The sequence below is a fragment of the Tamandua tetradactyla genome, chromosome 3, assembly GCF_023851605.1.
Source record: "Tamandua tetradactyla isolate mTamTet1 chromosome 3, mTamTet1.pri, whole genome shotgun sequence".
NCBI lineage: Eukaryota > Metazoa > Chordata > Mammalia > Pilosa > Myrmecophagidae > Tamandua > Tamandua tetradactyla.
In genome coordinates, this window is record NC_135329.1 from 2,015,654 (window position 1) to 2,030,928 (window position 15,275).

Genomic DNA, 15,275 nt, shown 5'->3' on the forward strand with positions numbered 1-15,275 from the left:
ATCAGTGCCCAGCAGGCAAGTGCAGAGGCCTGGGTGACCGGTGAGGGTCAGAGGCACAGGTGAGGCTGTGGAGAGGTTGAGGACGCCCTCACACCCCCAGCACAGACTCTTCTCTTCATCTGTGCTGCTGCTGAGGCACTAGATGCCATAGCAGTCAGGCCTGGACTCCCTCTTCCTTCCCGTCCACCCCACGGCCAATCAAGCTCTTGTATGGGCATCCATTGTGACCTTTCTAGAATGCTTCCCAGATAAAGCGTATTAGTAACTCCTTCTAATTGCGAGGTGAATGCTCATACCTGGGCAGTGTCCCAGCACCTGGGCAGCAGGGCCCTGTCCTGTCAGCACATCACCTCTAATTCTCACGGCCTTCGTCCTGGGCTGAAGCAACACGGTTCGCTCCCTGTGTAAGGCTGGCTAGTGTCTCTGCCTTTGGCGTGTTCCTCTCACCACTTGCTCCTTCCCTTGCTGATTCAACTTCCCTGTAAGCCGGTTCCTGGCCGGGCTGCCTGCCCTCCCATACCTGTAACTCTTTTCCTCTAAACTAGCTCTCTGTTTACTTTCCTCTTCCCTATAACTAAGAGCCCTTTGAGGGTAAAATCCATTTCTTTCCATCTTCTTGCTTCTCGGGGTCCAGCACAGTGCTTGGGGCATGGTGTGGGCTCCCTGCCAGGACTCAGGTGGCCGTCACGGGGGCAGGTGGGAGCGGTGCTTGTGGACAGAGCACATGGGTCCAGGGGACAAGCCAGAGTCTCAGCGCCCCAGGCGGCACCAAATGGGTGAGCTGTTATATCCTGGAGACGTTAGAAGCGTTATTAGTTAGTGTAGACTCTCTAAATCATTCTGATCCCCAAGACATCTGTTAGTTCCTTGGTTCTCAAAGACGTGATGGAGAAACGGAGGAACTTTGATTGGATGGAAAGTATTGCCTTGTGGCGAGGTTGGCGTGGCTGGGCACTGGGTCTGGGAGAGCATGTTAGATAAAGGTCCTTGTGCTTCTATGCGAGCCACGTGTGGAGTGACAGGGACAGGCGTGGTGAGTGTCTAAAATGCCATCACTCTTGATTGAAGTCTCTTGCTACACTCACCCCTGGGTAGAGTAAGCTGGCGGTCTCCCATTGGAGTCATGTGGCCATCTGACCTGAGAGTCTTAAGTAGTCCTCTTGGAGGCTGACTGTGCTGGAGAGGATAAAGTACTCGTCCAGGAAAAAGAATTCCATCTGAATCCTGGGTCTGAGATTGACTGTGCCTTTAGGAAATGACTTACCGTCTCGTTGCCTTAAGTTGGTTTTCTCTAAAATGGAGATGAGCACACCAACCTTAAGTGGCTGTTGAAAGTATTAGATGAGAAGTATGTGTGAAGGCATCTGTCAAGTAAAAATCACATAATATGTGTGATGGCTCTAGAACTTTGTTTCTTGGATGATCAGTGTAAAATGAGATAAAAACATCACTCTATTATTGATGTTATGGTGGGAAATATGGTACTTTAATCATACACAGAGTCACTGGAATATAGCTCTGAAAAATTCTAAAAATTTCAACCTGATGCATATTTATTAATAAACATCTGCGTACTGTTTTCATTTATTTGTGTGATGTAGGGTGTCATTTAGATCCTCTGTGAACAGGGGCAACATGAATTCAAATCCATTCAGAATAACCCACACAATGATCAGAGCCAGACCCTCAGACTGGGGGAGGTGGGAGCGCAGCCCCAAGCTTCCAGGGTACAGGGGGTGGTGATGGGAAGGCGGAGGAAGACAGCAGTGTTCTCGCTGAGGTCCTGGAGGATTGCAACGTGTCTAAGAAGGTAAGCCCAGAGGCCGGTTTTATTTATGTGGTTTAAAACTATAAGACAAATGACTGAATAACAGATGGTTGCTCCTGGGAGGGAGTGGCTGAGAAAAGAGATAAAGGCGAATGTGTGTGTGTGTGTGTGCACGTGTGCACATGTGTGTGTGCTCTGACTTATAAACCTCATATATATATATTAAGTTTATAAAAATAGATATATGTTGGTACAAGTTAGTAAGCAACTTCTAAAGAAAACTGCATTATATATGTACATACGTTTCTACCAATAAACAAATGGTCATAACAAAATCCTATAAGATCCAGGATACTCCCTTTTTTAGTAGTTACTTGAATTAGGAAGAACTTTTTATTTTAAAATATTTAAAATCATTCAAAGACATATTTCGTCTAATAAATTTTTAAATCTAAGTCTATATATTCTTAGCAGGAGAAAATGAGTTTTATATATCTTGAGTTCATTGCTCCTGAAAAAAAATTTCTGTTTAATATTTATTGAACTCCTTCTGTGCTCCAAACATGTTTATATGCTATTTCATTTAGCCCTCTGATCCTATGAGGCAAATAATACTTCCCTTTTATATATGAAGAAACTCATCCAGCAAATAAAGGAACAAATTTGACTGAGGTGTGCCTTCCAACCTAATCTATGATCCCTGAAGATAAATTGAATAGAGCCAGAGAAATAGGCCAAGGAAATGAGATTTCCATTTTAAAAATTAGCATTGCCCACATGGTCAGCTCAGAATGTCTTGGAACCTAGGGCATGGACGTGCAGTGTGGCTTGACTTCGTGCTCCTAATTAATAGAATGCACTTCCTCTCTTCTGGAAGGAAGAGCAGTCCTGCTATTCCCAGGCATCTGAGCACTTTACTGTCAGGCGCTCACTCCTGATGTCTGCAAAGCAGCTGTAAATAGTGTGCTTTGGTGGGGGGGATGCTCTGGGGCAAGCATCTGTGAGAAACAGTGTCAGCATGAAAGCAGGAGAGAACCTGTGTGGCTGCTCAGGTGCACTGAATGGGGCAACCTGTGTCACAGTTACTCATTTATTCATTCATGAAGCTGTGTGTTCTTTGCATGCCTGGTATGAGCCAGACATTGTTCTAATTGTAAAGGTTCAAAATAAAGGATTGCAACATAAAGGATGTGTGCTCAAGGAGCTTTTCATTATTATCCTTTTATATTATCCAAAAAAAGATGATAAGGGAATGGGGCAGACAAATTAGAATGACCTTTGAAGCCCAAAGGGACAGCTGTAGTATCCACACAATCCAGGAGCCTAAAAGTCGGCTTTGAGATGGTCACTTCAGGTGCTACTTTGGGTTGTCAGCTGCTGTAACAAATAACACGCAATGGATTTGCTTAAACAACAGTCATCAATTGCCTCAGTCTACCCCATATTCCTAAAGACTTGAATTTCTGAGCAGTCTGAGAGCTTGTGTGATGAGAATATAACTAGCCTCCGCTTCATGTTCTTATTTGAGGGCTGATGTGGCAGAGTAGCTGGTTTGGAGTCAGAGAGTCTTGGATTCAGCATCCATCTAGCTGGGTGATCAAGACAGTCTGTCTCGAGTTTCCCATCTAAAAATGAAGACAAAAATATCTGGTTTTTATGGTTTTAATAAAACATTATGCATATAAAACATTGATCCCAGTTTCTGGCACATTTTAAGTATAACATAAATGGTATGTAATGTGTTTATGGTTTTGCTATTAACACCAACTAGAATCTATTCCTTGCCCCCATAGTGAGAATGCTGTCCTTCCAGTAATTTTCTCATATTCAGCATTACCTTTCTCGTGAACTTAAACTGTTGTAGCTGAAGCTACCTCTCTCTTCACTGACTAATGTCTTGGTCTGCAGGCTTGACGTGAAATGAAGATTGCAGGGCCTCTTCCAGTATTCATCTCTGCAGACTAAACATGTCCAAGTTGCCTGAACTTTTGAAACCATAGGAGATAAAATACGTGTGAATCTCAGAGTTACTGAATTTTAAAGCTAGAGGGGAGTTTAAACCCAGAGTCATGTGGCCAATCCACAGCCAAAGTTGAACTAGAACCCAACTCTCCAGATTCATAACTGAGAGATACACTGTTATGATCATAACAGGGGAAAATAAGACCATAAAAGAGTGGTTGGGTTGGGTGGTCAAAAATGTCTCCATCTAAAGGACCAGCCTGTGGCCTTTGATTTGGGGCCCAGATTTGACCCGTCGTTGTCAGGCTCCCTGGAATAGTTCCGTATGAGAGCACGTGTCCAGTTGGGTCTGCAAAGCTTGGCCTGGCCACAGATGGAGGACTCCTCCTGGAAGTTGCTCTAACCACCTACCTCTCCTCCCCAGCTACCAAGAGGGCTTTTCAGACTTTGGTGAAGCTGCAGTCAGTGTCCTTTCCTCACAGCATGGTGAGCCCACAGCATGGGGCCCAATAAAACACATTTACATGATCCAGGAGAGATAGGAAATACATGATTACTATGCCCTCAGCGTTTTTCACTCCCAGCATTTCTTTAAAGCAGTCACCAGTTTTCATGCTTGATGTGAGGTTTTGAGTGCCATCAGCTATGTTCGCTCTGTACTGGAGCCCTGGGGCACTGGGGAGGGGTGGCTCACAGCCTGGATATGCAGGCAGGACTTTAAGCCTGGACCTGAGAAGAAAGATAAAGTGAAACTGATTCTTTTCAATCCTGGACAGGAAAGTTTGAGAAAGCTAGGTCACTTGACTTCCCCTTTTCTAATTTGAAAAGGATATTTTCTAATTATAAATATGCTGTGTACAGGCCAGCACCTTGGCAGAGGGAGGAGTATAAAAGAAGTATTATTTCAGAAGGCAGCCAAAGTATATGTACATAAGTATTGATATAACAGATGATACAGACGGTGAGTGATTGTTGAACATGAGACTAAAGATGTCACCTCTGCCCAGATGATCCAGAAAGAATAGTTCAGCCATATTTTGGCAGTTAGGATTGTGCTCTGAAAGTAATAGCAGTGACAGCTTCAACCAAAAGGGGTTTACTTTTCTAATGAACCAGGAAGCCTAGGGTAAACAATCACTGGCCTTAGTTCAATGTTTCAATAATGTAAGCACCAATATCTCTGTGGTTACCCAACCCCACGGAGACAAGCAGTTACGCTCTCCATTTTTAAAAAGACCAGGAAAAAGCCTGTATGTTTTTGAGAAGACCTCCTTCCCCTATGAGGGTGGGGTGTCAGCCAACTGAGGAATATTGAGATAAACCACCCTTGAAGCAGTTACATATGCCTCTGCAGACGAATGTTTGATTTCAGCCAACGCTCCCAGCTCTCATGTCTTCATCATAGTTGCTGTACCTCCTGACATCGTGTCTGTGCTCCCGACTTGGAGAGGATGAAAGGGGAAAGGACCTGTCCTAACCACATCTTTACAAAACACACTTTCCTTTTGTGTTCACTGGCTAAGCTGCTGTTACATAGGAAGACTTCCAAGGAAGGCTTGGTGATCAGGAAATAGGGCTGTCATAATTGGCCTTGATTAATCACAACTCATTACTTGTGGCTGGGCATGCTGCTTCTCTGAAAAAAATTAGGGCTCTGTTAGCAAGGAAGATGGGTGGAGTAGGTCGTATGCAGCCAATGGCAGTGCACCCCACACCCTCATCCTTTTAATTTGGTATTGGATTCAGTTTACTTGTATTTGGTTGAAGATCTTTGCATTTTTATTCAAGAGGGATATTGGTGTGTAATTTTCTTTTCTTGTAATTACCTTATCTGACTTTGGGATTAGGTTGATGCTGGCCTCATAGAAATATTTAGAATGTGTTCTCTCTTCTTCAATTTTCCTGAAAGAATTTTAACAGCTTTTAGCTAATTCTTAGCATGTTTGGCAAAATTCAGAAGTGAAGCCATTGGGTCTGGGCTTTCTGTGGTGGTTTTCACTACTGATTAAACCTCCTTACTTGTCCTTGGCCTGTTTGTTGATATCTTCTATTTATTCTTGAGCCAGAGTAGGTGGTTTGTATGTTTTAGGAATTTGTCCATTTCATTGATGTCATGCAATTTGTTGGCCTACAGCTGATCATGTTTTCTTCTAATAATTTGCTTTATTTCTGTGGGGTCAGTAGTAGTGTCACCCCTTTCATTTCTCATTTTAGTAATTTTCAACCTCTTTTTATCTAGCGTAGGTTTGTTGATTTTATTGATCTTGTCAAAGAATCACATTTTGGTTTTGTTGATTCTCTGTATTGTTTCTATGCCCTATGTTAGTTATCTCAGCTCTAATCTTTGCTATTTCTTTCCTTATGCTCACTCTGGATTTAGTTTGTTTTTTTCTTTTTTCTTCTGGTTCCTCCAGTGGTGAGGTTAGGTCTCTGATTTGAGATCTTTCTTCTTTTCAATGTTAGCATTGAGAGCTGTAAATTTCGCTCTCAGAACTGAATTTCCTACTTCCTGTAAATATTGGTATGTGCTGTTTTTATTTTCATTTGCCTCAAGGCATTTCCTAATTCCCCATGTGGTTTCTTTCTTGACCCATTTGTTGGTTAAAATTGAGTTAATTCCCACATATTTGTGAATTTTCCAGTTCTCCTTCTGTTACTGATTTCTAACTTCAGTCTTTGGGGTTGGGGAAGATACACCATATGATTTCAATATTTTGAAATTTATGGAGGCTTGTTTAATGACCTAACACATGGTCTGTCCTGGAGAATGACTGATGCGGACCATAGAAGTATGTGCATTCCATAGCTCTGAGTGAAGAGATTTTATGTGTCTTTTAAGGCTAGTTGGTTTTAGTATCATTCACATCTTCTGTTTCTTTATTGATCTTGCATCTAGATGTTTTACCTAATTATTGATAGTTGTGTATTGAAGTCTCTTACTATTAACTAATAGTAAGAGAAATAGAGTAGGACTCTATTTCTTCCTTTAAGTCTGTCAATATTTCCTTTGTATATTTTTGGGCTCTGCCATTAGGTGCATATACATTACAATTGTTATGCCTTCTTGTTGAATTGATACCTTTATCATTGTATAATGTCCTTGTTTATTCCTCACAACAGCTTTTGAGTTGTTTCTCTGATGTTATTATAGTGACTCAAACTTTCTTTTGGTTATTATTTGTGTGACATTTATTTTCAATCCTTTTGCTTTTAACCTACTTGTATATTTGAATTTAAGGTGAGTGTCTTGTAAACAGCATGTAGTTGGGTAGTGCTTTTTAAGCCATTCTGCCAACTTTTGCCTTTTGACTGGAAAGTTTAATCTGTTTACACGTATGATAACCACTGATAACATAGGGTTTTTTTTTTGTTGTTGTTTTTTTTTACCATTTTGCTATTTGGTATTTCTAAGTCATAGGCATTTTTATCCCTCAATTTTCCCAGTAATTCCTCCTTTCAAATTTTTTGAAATTTTGTAATGCACCATTTTGAATCCCCTCTAATTTCCTTCTGCATATATTTTTCAGATAGTTTATGTGTGGTTACCATACAGCTTAAATTTGACATCTTACATCTATAACAATCACATTTAAATCCAACTTAAATTACATTAAGTAAGCAAACACTCTTTCTATACCTCTCCATCCCCCCACTTTTTGGTTGTACTTCTTAACATTATACACTTATTTACTGTGTGTCCAAAACCTTGGCTTTATCATTGCTCTTTAATAATTTGCATTTAGAACCTGAAGAAGGAAAAAGAACTGATATTTACAATTACCCATGTGGTTAACTTTACTGGAGATCTTTATTTCTTTATGCTGCTTCGGTATTCTGACTAGTATTCTTACTTTGCACCCTGTAGAACTCCTTTTGGCACAACTTTTAGGTCAAGTCTAATGATAGCATGCTCCATCACCTTTTATTTATCTAGGAATGCCATAGTCTTGCCCTCAGTTTTGAACAACATTATTTTCTTTCAGCACTTTAAATATTTCATCCACTGCCTTCTTGCCTCCATGGTTTCTGATGGGAAATTGGTACTTCATCTTAAGTCCCCTGTACATAACTTGTTGCCTTTCTCTTGCAGCTTTCAGAGCTATCTCCTTATCTCTGGCGTTTGGCAGCTTGACTATTATGAGTCTGAGCCTGGTTTTCTTCAAGTATATTCCCTGTTTGGGGTTTCTTGCTCTTGTGTAATGTGTATATTCATGAATTCCATTAAACTGGGGAGGTTTTCTGCCATTATTTCTTTTAACATTCCTTCTGCTATTGTCTCTTCTCTTTCTGGGACCCTCATAATTTGTATATTGGTATACTGATATGCTTGATGCTGTCCCACGGTTCTCTTAGGCTCATTTTACTTTTTTCAGGCTTTTTTCTTTCTGCTGCTAAGTTTGAGTCATTTCAATTGTCTTATCTTATAGTTCACCGAGTCTTTCTTCTGCCTGCTCCAATTTGCCGTCAAATCCTTCTAAGAATTTTTTTTAATTTCAGCTATTATGTAATTTAACTTCAGTATTTCTATTTGTTTCTTTTTTAAAACTTCTAACTCTCTATTAATAGAGATTCAAATTTTGTCTGTTCATTGTTTTCCTGACAAGTTCAGGGATGGCAAATGAGAGATGCTTGTCCTGGTTCAGTCCTTCAAGCTGACACCAGATACACTGACATTGAATGTGGGCCCCTGAATGTGCTTGTGGGTCACTGCTGTCCCTCCTGAGTAGGATGAGGGACTCGTCATAGGATAGCAGGCTGTCAGCCAGCTGTGCTTGGAAAGGTTGAAGAAGAGGCTAAGCAAACCTCTTTTTAATTTGTGTTTTCTTAATTGGAATCTTGCCAGATTGCTGCAACCCTTTAACGCTTCAGGATCTCTGAATAATACAGTTTTGTCAGTTTTTGCAATTTGTTCAAAGGTTCTTTGGGGGACTAGAAATTTGAAGTGCTTCGTGCTGCCATCTTGGTCAAATGGGAGTCTCTGAACCGGCTTGAATTTAAGTAATGTGAGAATCCATGGAGGAGAATTTACAAAATAAGGATTCATAGATAGGAAATGCAAACTGGCTACCTTCACTTTTCCCTTCCTCACCTATATGCCTGAGGTCACAAAGATTTTGTTATGTTCACCACCCAGTTACTCAGAGGCTTTGATCCTTAGTGGAAAACAATTGTTGATACTTTAGCCTGAAAATAGGCCAAGTTTTCTACCTGCAGACACTCAGAGACCTGGTGTTCATAATATTATTTGAAGCGTCTAGAGTTGACAGCATTCCAAATATTCAATCAGTTACTTTTCGATAAACTGGGCTGAACTTCAGTACTTTGCTGAGAATGCTTGTTATAAGGTAAGGAAATTGAAGAGCTACCAGGTTCCAAAGTCATTGAGAAGGCCCCCCATTACAGTATGCCATCCTGCCCTCTGCTTATCTCATAGAGGCCAATCCAGAGGAGTTAAAGTAAGTGGGGCAATGAAAAATGATTCAGTTGTGAATGTAAGTCATATAGGATGACAGATCATGGTGGCTATCAATTGATTTGTAAAAGAAAGTATTATTGAATTAGTTGTCTTTGTGTGCACATAAGTCCACGATCATCAAGGTTTTGTGTTTCTTAGATACTGTAAACAGAAACCCAATAACCCCTCGTGAATGATCTCCTTCCAAAATGTTTGAGCAGTACCAAAATTGCTGACATGTTTCCATCACAGAGGTGGGATTTTTTCTAGGATTGGGAAAGGGTAGGTTGACAAATAAGAATGTCAAATCTGTACAAAAACTGAAGCCAACACAGAAGTAGAGGATTGCGCCTCCCCTTTAGCCAAGGAATCTTGATCTTACCCAACAAGGTGTCTTTGCTGCAGTTGCCAGTCAGAATCCAGGCATTCTCAAATGGGGCCTTCTCCTCATACTGGAGTCCACGGTTTGGAAATACATTTCTAAAAAATACTACTACTTCATTTCTTCAACATGATTAAAAATGTATATATATATTCCTTGTGCCAAGTACTGAATTCAATATAAACATTTCTTTGTTTTTGAAACAAATAGTTTTAAATAAGTATAATATAATGTGGCCCAGGAAAATCATCTGCGTCTTCCCATCGCACCGTATTGTACTATTGGGAGAGCTGTGTGTGTTAAAAATTGCATGTCACTGTTGACAACAGTGACTTGAAATAACAGTGTCTTAAACAAATTGCGAGATTACTTTCCTCTCATTTAAAAGAAATCTAAGGGAGACAGGCTGGAAGAGTGTGACGGATCTGTGCTGCGGGGTCATCAGTGCTGTGGGGTCCTTTTGCCTTTTTGCTCCACTCTCCCTCACATATGGCATCCATCCTCTAGGTCACAGGACGGCATCGGGAATTCTTGCCATCACATCCTCAGTGCAAGGAGAAAAGAGAAGGGAGGATAACAAAGGTTTACCCCTATATGAATGACTCTTTAAAGAGACTTTCTCCATGTCCCACCATGCAACTTTTGTTTCCATCTCATTGACTGTCACTAGGTGCAAGGAAGCCTGGAACATGCTCCACAGCAAGTCGTATTGCTGTGCCCATAATATCAGGCTCTGCTGCTGAGAAAGCAGAGGGAGATGGCTACTTGGAGGCACTTATCAGGCTCTGAGACAAGGTAGCATGCAATCAAGGGAAAGGCATAAACTAGCAACATTTACTAAATCAATTTGTGGAATTACTTGACAACTCCTGGATGGTTAATTTCCCAGATCTGCTTCTCAGTTTTCTCATCTATCAGCTTGAAGCTTATGGTGAAAACCTTGCAGGGCTATCTGTTATTAATACGGCATTTGCAGAGCATCTCCTGCTGTACTTTTTCTCACTTCCTAACAAAATAAAATTATGACATTGACAATGACAAATATTCAAGACACTGTACAAAGAAATGTCAAAATCTGAATGGAATCACCACCAACTCTGGGGCATATAAGATATTTAGAAAGCAAAAACAAAATGCCCCAGATGTTGCCATGTTTGTGAAAGATTGACTACATGAAAAAGAGTAGAAGATTCTTAATACTGCCACTCTTTTCTCCTGACTCAGACACCCAAGTCTGTATCAAGCAGGAAAATGGACATCATTCACCCATTCAAAAGCTGATGTCTGAAGCCATAAGTGGCCACTCCTTGTGTACTTCCCCTGATATCACTGAGCTCACCTCTTTTAGTCTTTGCACAAATGTAACCTTCTTAATGCTACCAACTCAAGATGTCTCATCTTCACACCCTCCATCACCTTCCTTGTCTTTTCTCTTAGTATTATCCGTCACCAGTTAACAAACCACAAACGTTACTTATTTATCTTAGCTGTTGTCTGTTTCCTTCTCTTAGAACATAACACCATTTGAGAATAGGCATTTGTGTCAATTTTTCTTTGTTTTATTCAATATTGAATAAGAAGCGACTAGGAACACAGAGCACATAGTAAATGTTCAATAAATATTTACAATTGAACAACTGAACTACCAATTAACTCAGTATACATCTGTGCCAGTTTGAAAAGGTTTATGCACCCTAGAAAAGCCATGTTTTAATCCTAATCAATCTTTTGGGAACAGCAGTTTCTTCTAATCCTTATTCAGTGCTGCATGTTGGAAATTTTAATTAACTTATCTCCATGTAGATATGACGCAATCAAGTGTGGGTATTACACTTGATTAGATGGAGACGTGTCTCCACCCATTCCAAGTGGGTCTTGATTGGTTTTACTGGAATCTTTGAAAGAAGAAGCACTTTGGAAAAAGCTAAAGAACAACAAGAGAGAAAGCCATGAGATTCAGAGAGAGCAGAGAAGCCACAGAACCACAAAAGAGAGTCCACCAGCCAGCAGTTTTTGGAGATAAAGAAGGAAATGCCTCCTGGGGAGCTGGAGAGGAAATAACAGATGACATCGTGTTCGCCATGTGCCCTTCCAGATGAGAAAGAAACCCTGAATTTCATCAGCCTTCTTGAATCAAGGTATCTTTCCCTGGATACCTTAGATTGGACATTTCTATAGACTTGTCTTAATTGGGACATTTCCACAGCCTAAAGTCTGTTAACTTGCAACTTATTGAATTCACCTTTTTAAAAACCATTCCTTTTCTGGCATATTGCATTCCAGCAGCTGGCAAACTAGAACAACTTTCTTGCTTTGTTTTTTTTCACAGCACTTTCTACCTTCTCACCTAATATATGTTTGCTTATTTCCTCCTTGTCTAATTGTCCACAATAGAAAAGAGTCTCCTTGAAGGTGAGAGTGTGATTTGGGGTGATTCAGAGACAACAGCTCACTGATGATATCTGGTCAGAAATTGTGGGTGGGTGGGTGGGTGGGAATCATGATGCACTGATTCCTAATGATATAGACCTAGTGGTGGCAAAGGGGAGAAAGAGGAAGAACTGAGGGCAGACATGATGAAATTTACAATTTTCACACCTTCCATGGTTTAGAGACTCAGATAAATGAAAAGCAATAAGGCATCTCAGTAGTACAATAATTAAATAACTGTAGGACAGATGGGCTGTTGTAATTTCCCAAAAGCTGTGTATATCAAGGTGCATTGTAAGCATTCAATACATATGTGTTCATTTTATGTAAATCTTTTTTTATTAATTAGAGGAGTTGTATGTTAACAGAAAAGTCTTGCAGAGAACATAGAATTCCCGTATAGCCCCCTCAAATGTGCAGCTCTTCCTATATTCCCTCTTGCATTGGTGCAGCACCTTGGTTAAAACTGATGAAACAATGTCATGATAAACTGTCAGCCGTGGCTCATAGTGTGCATTAGGGTTCACTGTTTGTGTTATACAGTCCTATTTTTTTTTAATTTACTCTTCTTTTTGATGGTTTCTGGGTTTTTATCATTTTTCTTTGGTTTGGCCTTCATTTCCAATTTCTTTTTTGATTGCCTTGTGATCCCTGATTATAAACTGTACATTTTAATATGCTAACGTTTTAACTCTGGGAGGTTTTCCTTAAGCAATTAATTCCTTAGGTTTGTATCCAGCTAGTGATATGAGAGACATTTCCTTGAGTGCCAGGAGCTAACAAGAATAAACAGAGAAACCATCACCTTCACGTGCCGTAGATCAGCCCGAGGCAAATGTGGGGTGTGGGGTGCTGGGCCCTGTGAGCTGCGCTTTCTTGGGTTTGAGCTTATCCGTGGCTGTAGGAACGCCTCCATTTACACGAGTTCAGATCTCCTTTCTACTTCCTGTGAAATAGCCTTTCCCCTTCTCCCGGGTACGCTACTGCATGTCTTAAAGCTGATATGGTTTTTTTCCAGGCTGCTTTGACTTCATTGTTTCTTATGTTGCTTTAAGCCACATTCAGGCTGCTTCCACCTGGAGGGTAAGCTCTGGGAGGGTGAGTCAGAGAGGAGTGTCTGGGTTCAGACTTTCAGGCTGTCACCAGATAGACTGGCACCCCTGTATGTGTGTAGGGGTTACTCTGCTCCCTCTGGAACATGGCCAGGGATCCCCAATGGGAGCTCACGCTGGCTCCTCTCCTCACAGCAGACGGGGGCTGGGAACCAGCCAGGGTGCCGCCATTTTGGCCAGCTGGAAGTGTGGCGTCTGCCCGTTTTTATATAAATATTAACCAACCCCTTCCAAACAGACAAGGAATTCCTTGTGGGCCGAATAGTATCATAACCTTTGCTGTGACTTAAACGCCACACCTGAAATCCAGCTGATTCAACAGTGGTGAGGTTCTTACTGGCTGATGGTTGCAGATCTGGTAGAAGTCCACAAATAGTCAAAAGGGTTATTTGGAAACCGGCATAACATTAGCCTTTAATATAATATAAAACCCAGAGAGGGGGAGATGTTGGCCTGTATGGGGTCAAGCACCATGCATTCGGCTCCGACTTCTGCTATAGTGAGGAAAGTCTGCCAAGTACTTTGGTGAACCAGCCCCTTCTGAAGGCACCTGGAGGAAGTGGGGGTGGGCAAGCAGTTCTCAGGAGCAGCCACTGCCCAGGCCAGTGCCAAGGGACCTTAAAATGAATGGAGAGCTGCCTTAGCCTAAAAGACAGTAGTGGAAACACATTGGTCACCATTTTTGTAGAACTTGAAATAGGAAATGAATGGCATCATATCTCCTCTTCCTTGACTCCTGTTCTCTGAATTGGGATGTCATGGATGGGTGTAGAGAAGGATGCAGTCTCAGAGACAGAGTGTCTCCTTAGTAGGTGTGTGAATGAGGGTGATGGGTTCCAGCCTACTTGAGTGTGAGCCTTGATTTGTTCAGCCTCGAGGCGCTTTGCATAGATTTTGTTTCCTCTGTCCCTATTGTTGAGATTCACCTTTCTGATTTCATGCAACTTACTTTTATCACAGCCACATCCTTCTTAACCCAGCATTTCTTTTGAAATGTCCATCTTTCCCTTAGCATCATTTTGTAACCTCCTAATCATATTTGTTTGTCTTAATCAAACGAATATGTTCTGTGTCTTGGGTACAAGTGATGGCTCCTAATTGGTTACATGCAAGCTTGGCTCGCAGTTGCAGTGTATGGGGTTTCTCTGGTTCTGGTTGGGGTGCAGCAGGGGAGATAACTTTAAAGCCTGATTAAAGCAAGTTTCTCTAATGTCAGGGTTCCCTGTGAAGGCATAATCCTGGAGGAACAATGGAGGCTCACTCATGTTTAGAAAGTTAGAACAGAAGTTTAAAAAAACAACCCTTGGTCAAATTTTCAACAGGATTGTATAATGTTCAAAAAATGAAAAAAAAAATCCCCCCTGCTTGTAACCACAGGAAGCCAAGCATTAAAGTCAGAAAGAAGAAACCCCCAAGCCACCCCCGGAATGAACTGCACCATATTGTTTTCCTTTCGTGCTTGCTGATTTCAGATTTTCATTTTCTGTACATTAAAAAGCAAGAGACTTAAAAAAAAATTCGTTAGTGGTTACTGTCTAAATCTCATCATCTAATTATTTTCACAGTGAACATTTGAAATGGCAGAAGCAATTCTGCCAAAGGCCTTCTCTCTTTGGATTCCAGGAGATGTTTCACAATCATTAGAAACCCCAATGGGTCTCTTAAGAACCCTTAAAGGATTCCATATGCGGACTTCCATATGAAGTGGTACAATATGTAGTTCTTCATTTTCTACAACAGGGCCTGACCGATCCTGATGTATATTATTACATTAAATGAGATGCACGTTAGTTGGTCAGCCTGCTGAGTAGCTAGCCCCATGTCACCCAGGAATACAAACCAGCCTGTTATCCCCACCATCATCTGCCCTGTGTACACACATTTAGAGGGCTGCTGATCGCCTAGGAACACTAAAGTACTAATTGGCTTTTGGGACCCTGACCTTGATGGTGGGTGCCAGTTTGATTGGTTTTACTGGACTGGAGAGGTAAATGAACACATTTTAATCAGACTATCTGCGCTAAGCCAGGGATCAAGACCAGCTCTCTCTCATTTTTCTCCTTGGGCTTGCAGTGGACTTCCATCTGTTCTTTGGGCAGAGTGAAATGTGGTGGTCACAGAAATAAGGATCGGGGAGTCCTCTATTTAAAGCATTTGGTTGACTTG